Consider the following 11,170-nt stretch of genomic DNA (forward strand, 5'->3'; position numbering starts at 1 on the left):
AGGGCGGCTGTTGGAGGCCCTTGCAGCGCATCTGCCTGCACAGAAAGGATCTGTGAGGCATAGCTCCTCCGACCCTGGGCGCTGCTGGATGGTTTCTCCCTGTGACAGCCTGTCCTGCCCGGGAGCTTCCTTTCTGTGGGCCCATTGGTGCCTCTGCCCACCCTGGTCCCACTTGCAGGCAGAAGCGAGGGCAGCAGGAGGCAGGAGGAGCTCTGGTGCTGCTTAAGGGGGTTTATAAAAAACGGAAGGATCCCAAAGTGCGTGGGGATGGTGGTTAGGGAACCTGAAGGGTAGCAGGAGCTGTTACAGGGGCACCACCAGGCTACAGCTGCCCACAGCTGGGCTTTCCTGCAGGGAGGTCCCGGTGGGGACAAGAAGTCTCTTCCTAGCTCCTGAAAGGCCAAGTGTGTCTTTAGAGAGCAGGACAGAGAAGGTGGGATGGTATGAGAGCTTTGAAAACTCCTTCTTTCCATCAAGGATGAGAAAACTGTTGTGAAAGAGAAATTACAGTACCCCTTGTATGCACTAATTAATAGCCACAGGTGAAAGGAGCTGGCGAGAGGCAGAAAGCAAAGGCACTGGGGCTCCTGGAGGGCTGACACACTCCCAGCAGGTTATCCCTGGATCGCTCTTCTCCCCGGTGAGGCGTGCGGTGGCTGTGGATGCACATGCCCAGACCAACCCTTTGGGTGCCCTCTGCAATACTGGGATAAGGACGGCCGAAGGGAAGGAAAACGGTGCTGGGAGAAGACTGGAGGGAAATCTAAGTTCAAGTGCTTTTGTTTAAATGTGCCTGCAGACTAGGGCAGCATCAGCTAGACTGATTTCTTCCGAGCATCTGAATGCATGTTTATTATATGCAGAATTAGCTCAGGCAGGGTCCATGCCATGGCATGTTTAGGGCAGGGGCATCCCAGGGAAACCTTGGATGTTTTTTCATGGTTGTCTTCTTCTCCCTAGATATAGCCGATCCTGCACGTAGGAAATTCAGTACTCTCTCTGTGTTCCTGCAATAACTCTGTTAGTGCTTATCTGTCCCACCGAAAAGGCTCTTCCGTGTGTATTATCCCTGGCTCTTGTGATGTGTTTGAAATGCCGAAGGAATCAGCTGGGAGGCAGCTGATGATCCCAAGGCCTGTTTGTAGTTGATTGGTGCCAAAAGGGGCCACTTAACCCTGCAAGAGCAAGGAAAACATCTCTGAGAGGTGGGTTTCACCCTGCCCTCCCCATGGGGGTGCAATCTGAGGCTGGTCCCCGATCACCGGCTGGGCTGTTCCACTGTGATGCCGGTGTCTCCACAAACAGAATGTTTCCAAAGGTGATGCCGGCAGCTGACAGTGACACTGCTTGAGCCAGAGGTGCCTGGCACCTGACTCACTGTGAGCACAACTTGACTTATTTCATGTTATCTGGATCCACAGGGGTCAAAGCCAACCTGCATGAGACCAGGTGATGGTGGAACCATGACCCATGCCCATGGGCTGTGGGTCAGCCAGCTTGGTGACACTGGTCCCTTCCCGCTATGCAGGTCTCAGAGGAGGTCAGCACTGCCAAAGAAGCATGACCTCCACTGCAGCTCTCACGGGCAGTGCGGGACCCTCCCCAAGGCCAGCCCAAGCCTCTTTCTTTGCCCAAAGGACCAGCTGCCTCCTTGCCACTGCTGCTGGGAGATGGGCACCTCTCGTGAGGAACTGTGGCCTCCCAGCAGCCTGGCTGCAACCTCGGAACTAATGAATTTTAAGCCTCGTGGTTAACAAAGCCGGCCTGACTCTGCACAGAGACAAAGCCCAAAGCCTGCCTCCAGCTCTGCCCACAGCAAGCTGAACACGGCGCTTCTGTGAGCTTGCACAAAGCCTCCCTTGTGCAGGAGGGGATCCAGCCAAACAAGTGATCTCCTTGGCTGCGTGTCTCCCAGTGCTCCATCATTTATATTATTTGCTGGATTGTTCCCACTACCAGGGAAAATTTAACAAGTAAAAGCATCTGATAAAAATCTATTGACCGCAGTAAAACACCAACCCAGCCAAACCAGTCTGTACAGCATGACCTTCGCAGCCTTTGAGACACGTTCATTCAGTTTACTACCTAGAAAAACAAATGCTGTGTGGTACTTGCAACACCACCAGTGCGAAGGCTTTGATTAAAGCTTGTGTTACCAAAGCGCAGCAAGATGTTTGAGAGCCAAGTGCTGCTTCCTTCCCCAAGCCCGGTTCCCTGTTGTGCAACGACATGTCTCTTAAGTCATCTCCTTGGCATTTTGTGCTTCTCCTTTTGTGTTTCCAGATCACACTGCTCCCCTTGCTGCCGACCTTAGCGCTAAGATCCCAACTCCTGGCTTCTGGTGACAGCCCTTCTGGCTGGGTGCCCAGCAGGAACGATGCATCTTGTCTTTGCTGAGGAACTCTGCACGAAAACAACTTTTGGCCACTGGTGCCTTCAAGTCTTACAGGATTACTCACAGATGGTTCAAATCTTGCCTTGGAGACAAATCTTCTGTGCTGGAGGCAGCAGCTCCTATGGTGAAGGCATGCATGGCCTGGATGGATCAGGTACCAGCACGCACGGCAGAATGAGGCCACCAGCATGTTCCTCTTGGTTGAATTCATTTCAGCAGATAGTGAGCACACGTGAGCAAATCCATCTAACACTCAGAGGCGATGGTGTTTGCCATCCTCAGAGAAGGTGACCTCGGACTGTGCGGCCAGTAGTGAATGACTCCAGGCAAGTAGAGCTATTGCACAGGAGATCTGCTGCACGGCTTACTTAGCCAGCTCCATGGCTTGAATACATCTTTGGATGGGAACCTTGCTTTTTTGTCAAAGCACACATGGAGACTGTTGAGGGTGTTGCCTGCAGCAGCTGTGGCAGGGCACTGTTCCCTGGCGTAACCCACGGTGCCCTGGTGCATGGGCTGTAGCAGCTCAGTGGAGTCATTGGCCAGAGTTTGCATGGAGCAGCCTGGTGATGGAGAGGGCACCAAGTGACCCAAGAGACATTTTGTGAATTGGCTCAATACCTTTTGAAGGACACTGGAATCAGCGGACCCTTAAAATCCCGTCCAGTCCTGTCCCACATGAAATCCCTCCCTCCCAATAAGAACAGAGGACAGCAAATAAAAGGAGAGGGAAGGTACTAAGAAAACCAAGGCAGAAGAGGAAGTGTCTGAGGAGGCCTTTGTTCAATGTTATAACTATGGTGGAAAGAGCTGATTCAAGATAAACCCACCTTGCTGGCTCAAATTTGCTTACAGATGTCAGTGGGCTAATGTTTCACTGGGAGGCTTTACCCCACATCAGATATCAGCCACCCTTCAGCCATTTACACATGAGAAGTGACCAACACACAGACCCTTGCAGCTCTTACAACTCTGCTCAACTCCCTCACCTTCCCTATGGACTGACACCAACCTGCCATTCTTTATTTTTCTCTCTGTAGCCAGAGGGGAGTTTTACAGCCTCGGTAGATTCTTCCATACTAAGGATAAGGGTACTTCAAACCTGGGGTTGTATTGCCAGCTATGTTTTGTGTAGAAAGGAAGGCAGAAAGTAGAGGGCAACTAGGTTCTGGGCAGGTCAGAGGACAAACAGTCTCCAAGCTGAGTCCTTCTAGCAGTGGATGATGTAGTAGTCCTGGAAGTACAGCAGCACTGTTAGAGGAGGGCCCAGGACCGGGCTGATCCCACACGAGCATGTTACTGTAGCAGTAATCAAAAAGCCATTTCCATAGGCAGAACAGTGGGATCTGTCAGGAAAAGCAAACAGCAGCTACTAGCAGAAGTCTGATCAGTCAGTAATACCATTCTTTAAGATATGTGCATGCATGCCCTAACTGGAGGACAGAGCCATACTGAATTAGCTCTTCTATTATAAGGATGATGTCTCAATTTATTTCTAAAGGGTGCCCTTGCCAAAGGGCTCTGTGTCTGTGTGCTTCATAATAAAACAATTAAAAGCCCCATTAACGCTAAAGTCTTACCAGGCTAGCACAGAAAGGAGAAAGAAAGGGTCTTTCCCTTCCCACAGAGCCCAGAGCTGCCAAATTTACAGGCACCATGGGAATGGAAAGAGTTTGAAATTGGAAGAGATTAGATGGGAAGGATTACAGATGGCCACAGGTTTTGCACTCAGAAATCATCACTGTTTGACAGATTGTTACACTGAGGAAATCTGCCCCCAGACAATGCTCAAAAGCTTTCAAATTAGTGGCAGGGTCATTGCGGATCGGGTGACCTAGTCCAGCCTCACTGGGCTGGTTACAAAACCCTTCTGGCTCTGGTCTCAGTCGCTGAGACTGAAGTTCAGGTATAAATGGCTCAAAGATTTGATTTATATTTTCTCACCTCTCTGGTGGCTCTAGATGTTAGGCAAAGCCTCCAGAGAATGAGGAGGTGCCTTCCTGATGGACTTACAAACGTGGGATACTGGATGTTTGGCTGCCTTTTGTGACAGAAATGAAGGATGCTCTTTGCGACACAAGGAGCACTCCGTTCTGAAACCGATCATTCGCAATCTTGCCTGTTTTATTAATGTCAGAAAATCAAAATCGACAATTTTAACTACCAGCCTAAAACTACAATCTTAGTGCTTTAATTGTTAAATATCATTTAAATAACAGTAGCAAGCTCTGTGATCAGTGCCCTCGTAGATTTATGTTTGCTGGCAGATTCCTCATTTTAATGTCAATCTTCCCATACCTGAGATAGCACAGAAGTAAACATCCCAAACTGCAACACCCTCAGTGAGATGGCAATTAGATACTAGAAAAGACAAGATCAAGAGTCTGACATGCACTGTCCTCTGTGATCATGTCTTGTATTGGCTCTGTACAATAGCCGGTGAGACGTAGTAGAGTGAGCATGAAGAACCCAATACTAGTGGGACTTCATTGACAGATTTTCTTCATATTGGAGTGAAACCTAAGTTAAAAGGAATTCAAAAGGGGAAAGAAAGCCTTGAGATTCACAGCTTCTGCTAGGCCACCAGTCTATGGCACTGTTCCCTCCAAGTGGAGCAAAACCGAGCTGGCCAGCCAGGATGTCTGTCCTGGGTATGATTTTTCCAGCTTTGTTCATCTGTTTTTCTGATGGTCCCATCACTTCGATCTAAACAGCAAGGATCAGGAGTATACAAAGAGAAGTCTCCTTAACACTCCAGTCCCTGCCTTGGATTGGGGCACCACTGGCTTCCCAGAGCTTCCCCAGAGCAATAGCTGGAAGTCACAAAGCAACGTTCTTGGTTTAAGTGATGGTGTAATCTGTGCTACAAATTCTTCTGTCCCAGGAGGAGGAGATGCCATGCAGACCAATGGCTCTTCCAGTTTCTGCCTTCATCCCTGCCTCATCCAGCTATCCTGCCTCATCGACGTGAGGATACGAGAGCTTCCTAAATTTTCTTGTGTGACATATCCCTAATCCCTGTGGGAACTGGGCTGTTCTACCACCTGCAAAGCTGCAGAATGCCCGAAGACATGAATGACTGATAGAGCATCCAGTGACTAATGCAATGGTTTGCACTGCAGAACAGGGTCATACTTAATGGCCTATGACAGAAAGCTGGCCAGGGCCATGATGCAGTGCACAGATACTTTTACGAACAACTCTAGCCATTGGGTACCGGATCCTTTGCAGCGGGAGGCAGAGTCTGGCACAGCCTATTCACATTTGCTGAATTACCGCAGTGTCGCTTTCCTCCAGGCATGCTTACCTTTTAACTGACCCCACACTGTTTCCCAGACACTGTTTCCTAGGTCCTGGGAAACTAAAAATTTTCTTCAAAGGTCAGCTAAAGGTCTCTCTTCTAACCATTGACATTTCTAGCTTAATCCAAAGCTTACTTTGAACCCAAGCTAGCAGATTGTCAGCATGGGCGGAAGGTCAAGAACTGCAAGCACTCAAGCTACTAATGCAGTGGGGACCCAGCCAATCAGCACTGCTAATACAAGCATGCTGGAGTGCTAATCTAATCAGTTCGTTAAGCTCGAGTGTTATTTTGCAATGTGACTCCTCTCACTAGAACTCACATCAGTATTTAAAACCATTTGCTAGCTAACTTGCAATCCCAAACCTTATTCCTTTGGTCTAGATGCCGGTCTCAGCACATGGCACCCAGCTTAGGTTGGGATCTGTAGGCAACTAGAGCCCATCTCAAAATCTTAGCTGCTTCACATAAAGCTATGAGTTTTCGTGAACGAAAGGTCACGGCTATGATCAGGACGGCTCCTACTGTGACCTACCTCGCAGAAACACGCCGAAAGAAGGAACGCAGCCAGCCGGGCCTGCCACTTCTCATAACCGTGATGCAGTAAGGGCTTGTAGACGTGTCTGTTTACAGAGCACAGAAAAATGGGAAGAAGCTTGATAAATTGTTCCCAGTGCACTGCTAGTCATTAACATAGGATTAATCGCACAGAGCGAGATAACGCGGTTTATATCAATCAGCCCACCAAAGCCGAAGGAGTTGCTCCAAATGCACACACAAATGAGTGAGGGGAGCATTTTGCACAACAGCTTAGGTGACTTGTGGAAACACGGTTCATTTCTAAGACCTCGTCATTGAGTGATGGAGCTAGGGAGGAGGCTGCTCTGAACTGCTGCCTGAAATGAAGTCTAAACCTTTACACACTGCCCAGACCCGTGTGCTTCGATACAGGATCTGTTTTAAGCCCTCCTTTGCATCTTTTACTCTGCACACAGCAGAAATCTGTTAATAAAGGAGGAGGAGAACGTAAAAAATGGACTTCTTAAGTTAGGCTCTCTGTCCATACTGACGGCACTGAAAACAAGCAACTTCCTTCTGGTTTTCATGAGTGCTGAGTACTTATGGATGCCATGAAAATACCTGAGGCCATTTATTTGGCTTCCGATTTATTGGACTCAGGAGCCTGATTTTATGAACTACTTTTTTAAGCTCAGCAAAAGCTCTTATCACCAAGAGATTGACACAAGGGTCCTCCACAAAATGCTTGTGACTTTGTAGGAGGTGAGTCCTCGTCAGAGTATCACAGATGCTGCCAGTCCTGACCTCTTCACTTAAAAGGCTTGGTATTTACACTGCTGCCTTTTCAACACTGCTCAAGCAGTAAAACGGCAGCAATCCTGACTTGTGTACCCACTTGCCGGCTGTCACTGCGTGACAGGTGACCGTGTCTCTCTCCTGGAGGCTTTTGGGCTAAAACACATGATCATTCTTTACCTTTCTGAATCTGCATGTGATGATGAACAGCCTCCCAGAGGCACTGATGGAAAGAAACATATTCTGGCTATTTATAGGTGTAAGCAAGATCCAGCTTCCAGCTGAAATATTACGCAGTGGTTTGGAATCTGACTCCTTCCTAGACAGCTCCTGGAGATGCTCACAGCCTGGGCTTCCTGGACCTTCCCAAGATTTTGGGGTGAAGAAGCAAAGCTGGTCATGTAAGATATATTCCCTGATGGGGAATACTAACTCCTGCTCTCAGTTTCCTGCAGTGGGACTCCCCTCTTCGATCCCTCCTTAGAGAAGGGCCAAGATTTAGATTACTGAGGCTACAGTGCTATTTCTGAAGAGCTTGTTCCCAGCAGTACAAACCACATGCTTACAGAAACTTTGACACTTTTAAATTAGCAAAGTTATTTCATTTCTGTCAGCACCCTGCTGTTCCTTTGAGACTATGCTAAAATGTAAAGCTTGCTCATTAATTACTTCAAATGTCAAGGTTTAATTACAATGCCTCTGAGTTAAATCTCAAGCCAGCCAAACTTTTAGAGCCATACAGGAGACAGACAGACATACCCATAGCAAGTTAATCCTTAAAAAAAGATTATGATGATGATGATTAATGTTATTGATTTCCCAGCAGCAGTATTTCATCTTTCAAACACAGAGCACATTAACTGGAGTATGCAGAAGCCAGTGTCGTACCCGTCTAGCCATCTGTGGGCTGGGGTATTCCACCTGGACCACAACTGCAGGTGTGAGTCTGTGTTCCTGCAAGAAGAGGAGGAGTAAAACCAGGCTTCATTACATAGCTCCAGAGAAAACACGCACCCATCCTACTGGATGGACATCCTTCCCCATGGATGAGATAAAGGTGCATTAAAAATCAAATTGCATGTGGGCTGGTTATCACAGCACAGCTGAAAATCTTCCTGTAAGCATGCTGGATTCCTGGCCATCCTTGAAGCCAGAAGTAAAGGCAACACTTGCTATTTGTTGCAAACCATGCCATTTTGAATGTCAGTGTTCCTATAGCAGTACCCCATATTTTTTCAGATTTATAGTTTAGAGACATGACCTCAAACACAAGATAACAGCTAAAGTGTTGATGTGGTAAATCACCTAACTTAAAGCTGATAAATAATTTTTGGCCTTTGTCATCCATGAAGGTGTATCAGGCTTAGTTATGAAAGCATGACCGAAGTCCTGGGTACCAAGAAAAAGCCCCTAAAAACGGGCAGCTTTAAATTTCAGCAAAATCAGGTGCTGGAAAGTGTTACGGAGATTAGCTGCTAGCTGTAGATATTTCCCAGGAGGACAAAAGGAAATGCCTCTCCGCAGCCTCTGCACCTGGCTGACGGCGTGCCTGACCTGTGATGCACGTTCAGCGCTGTTGCTGCAGAGCACAACATCGGGCTGAAGATTTCAGAGTCTGTAATTTAAATGGCACCAGTCCCAGTTTCCCTTTTAAAGCTGTGGCAGTCTGAGAGAACCGGAATGGCTGGTCAGTCAAGGTGACAAACGTCTGCTAGATGAGAGGTACCAGCACACGTTGCCTTGTCATTGACTCTGCCAGAATATAAAAATTTCATCTTCCTGACAACGCTTTCAGCAGTGAAAGAGGATGAAGCGCCTCCTGATTATACTCTGGGGACTGTAATCTTGCAGTTCTCTTAGATGCTGTGTCTGTATCTGAAACTTACATTTAATTTATACTGTCTTAATAATTAACAGTCAGGATTTAGAAGACTGTGGCATGTTTTCATCTTGCAATATTTATTGGCTCTTCCTTAAAGCCCCAGCTCTGGAGCCATGTTTCAGTACAGGGAAAAAAATTTAGTACTTTCTGAAAACTTAAAAATTGTTAAGAATTAGACATCAGAAGAATATTAAAAAATCTAAGAACCTGCTGAAAAAAAAACCACCCTATGACTTCTAAGCCAGCTTCATGACTTTTAGGGCCCAATTCATTATTTTCTAAAATATATTGTTGTCAAAGCTGTAATTTAGCTCATAATAATGTTTGTTGTTCTAGGGATAATAAACATCCTGGGGTTAATGGATAACCTCCTATGTTTTGGTTATTTTTAAAAATCAGTCATTGGCAGCCAGCTGGAGAGCGCTTTATTAGCGAACATCCCCAGAGAGCAGACACTCTAGCACTTGATATCTTTCTGGCTTAGAGGATATGGCAAGGACACAAAGCTCCTCACCGCACTTTGGAAAATGAGAGAACAACAATGACACAGCCTAAAACGTGCTGTGCAGCATCCCACTGACCAGTGCTGCCTTGGCACAGGGTTTCCCATCCTGTGTCTGCCCCGAACCGCTGCCGCCATGACCTGCACCCTGCCCTGACGTATCACCTGCTGCATGTGTAGTTGATTTTTATTTTTCGCATAAAGTAATACTACAATATCAACATTAAGTATTAAAAAGTTTGAATGCGTTTACAATTTTTTAACAATGTTTGAAAGCAAAGGGCTGTATTCTTGACTAATGTGACACTACTTGAAAGATCAAAATCAACTTTATTAATATCATGTCTTACATAAATATCCATATATCTATCTATTTATCTATTTCAGGTCAAACCTCATTCCTTTAATGCATTGCACATCTTGTTTCCCTTTTAGGTCAATACATGTTTCTGTTCTCTGTGGAAACCCACGTTATAACTTCTGCGCCATCAACATTTAACTTTTTAATATTTTTTTTTCAATAGAATAATTAGTGATATATATGGTAAATATGTATTTAAAGAATGTATAAATACATAATATATGTCTATACATATACGTGCAAATAGTATTAACATATATTAATGGGTTTTTTCTGGCTAAAGTATAAAAGTATAATGAATTCAGCTACCCCTAAAGAAGATACAACTGTTCATTTGAAAATTAAATAAACTTTTCAAAATCAAACAGACAACAAGGGTAACCAAAATGAATTTTTGAGAAAATGTTGTCTCACCTTTTTTTTAAAACTTTCTATCAGTCAGAAGTGTTTTTTCCCACTGTGAAGTACAGCAGGCTTCTGAATGACTTCAGCTCTAGTCAAGGAATCAATAGCTGCACATACACTCATTTTTGTTTAGCTGCTGACTCCTCCTCATCTGTTAGTGATACTAAGATGTCTAGCTTTTCTTAGCCAATTGCACTGGAAAAGGAGCTCACATTATAGAAAATCCAGCAAAGCTAAAAATGTAAACCACATTTAAAGTTTTCTCGTACCTTTTTTCACAGATCCATCTCCTTGTATGGGGATGCTAATGAAAACAAGAAACAGAGGCTAAAATAATATTAGGTGCAGGATTATACACTCAGCTAAAACAGGTAAGGATTTGATATTTTTGGATCTTGTCCATACCTTACTTGCGTAAATGAAGTGTCTGTTTCTGAAGAAACAGTAGTGAAAGCAAAAATTAATGCTTACTCCTAATGTGAACGATGTAAATTAGTTGCAGTCATTTATATCACAATAGGTATGAAGTCATTGTCACCCTGTCAGCAATGGTTACTGTCTTCTCCACAACAATGTAAATGACAATACTACATGTGAGATACTCAAGGTGTATGACTTTGTTTTCTGAAAGCCTTATCTTGCTTTTGCCGAATATGTATTACCCACTGAACCTGACTTGTTAAATTCTAAGAGAGCATTGAGTCATGCTCGAGATCTGTCAAATTAGACCTGTACAAGCTAATCAGTGTTCTTGTTTGAAAACTGATTTACAGTTCTTAACAAACCTAAAACATGTCACCTAGCAGTCATGCCAAATGAAGCAGCAGCACACTCTTCTTGCAAAAGGTGAAAGCTTACCACTAGTCTAGGTAAAATTGCCAGTCTCCAAATCGCAGCAATTCTGCAAGGCAATTGAGGCAGGAGTGAAAGTACCAATAAAAAAAAAAAAGAGCCAGATGAAATGATTTGCCACTTACAGGAGAAACAGGCAATAAAAATAATCTTTCCCT

Source organism: Fulmarus glacialis, unplaced genomic scaffold, assembly GCF_000690835.1.
Source record: "Fulmarus glacialis isolate BGI_N327 unplaced genomic scaffold, ASM69083v1 scaffold10252, whole genome shotgun sequence".
NCBI lineage: Eukaryota > Metazoa > Chordata > Aves > Procellariiformes > Procellariidae > Fulmarus > Fulmarus glacialis.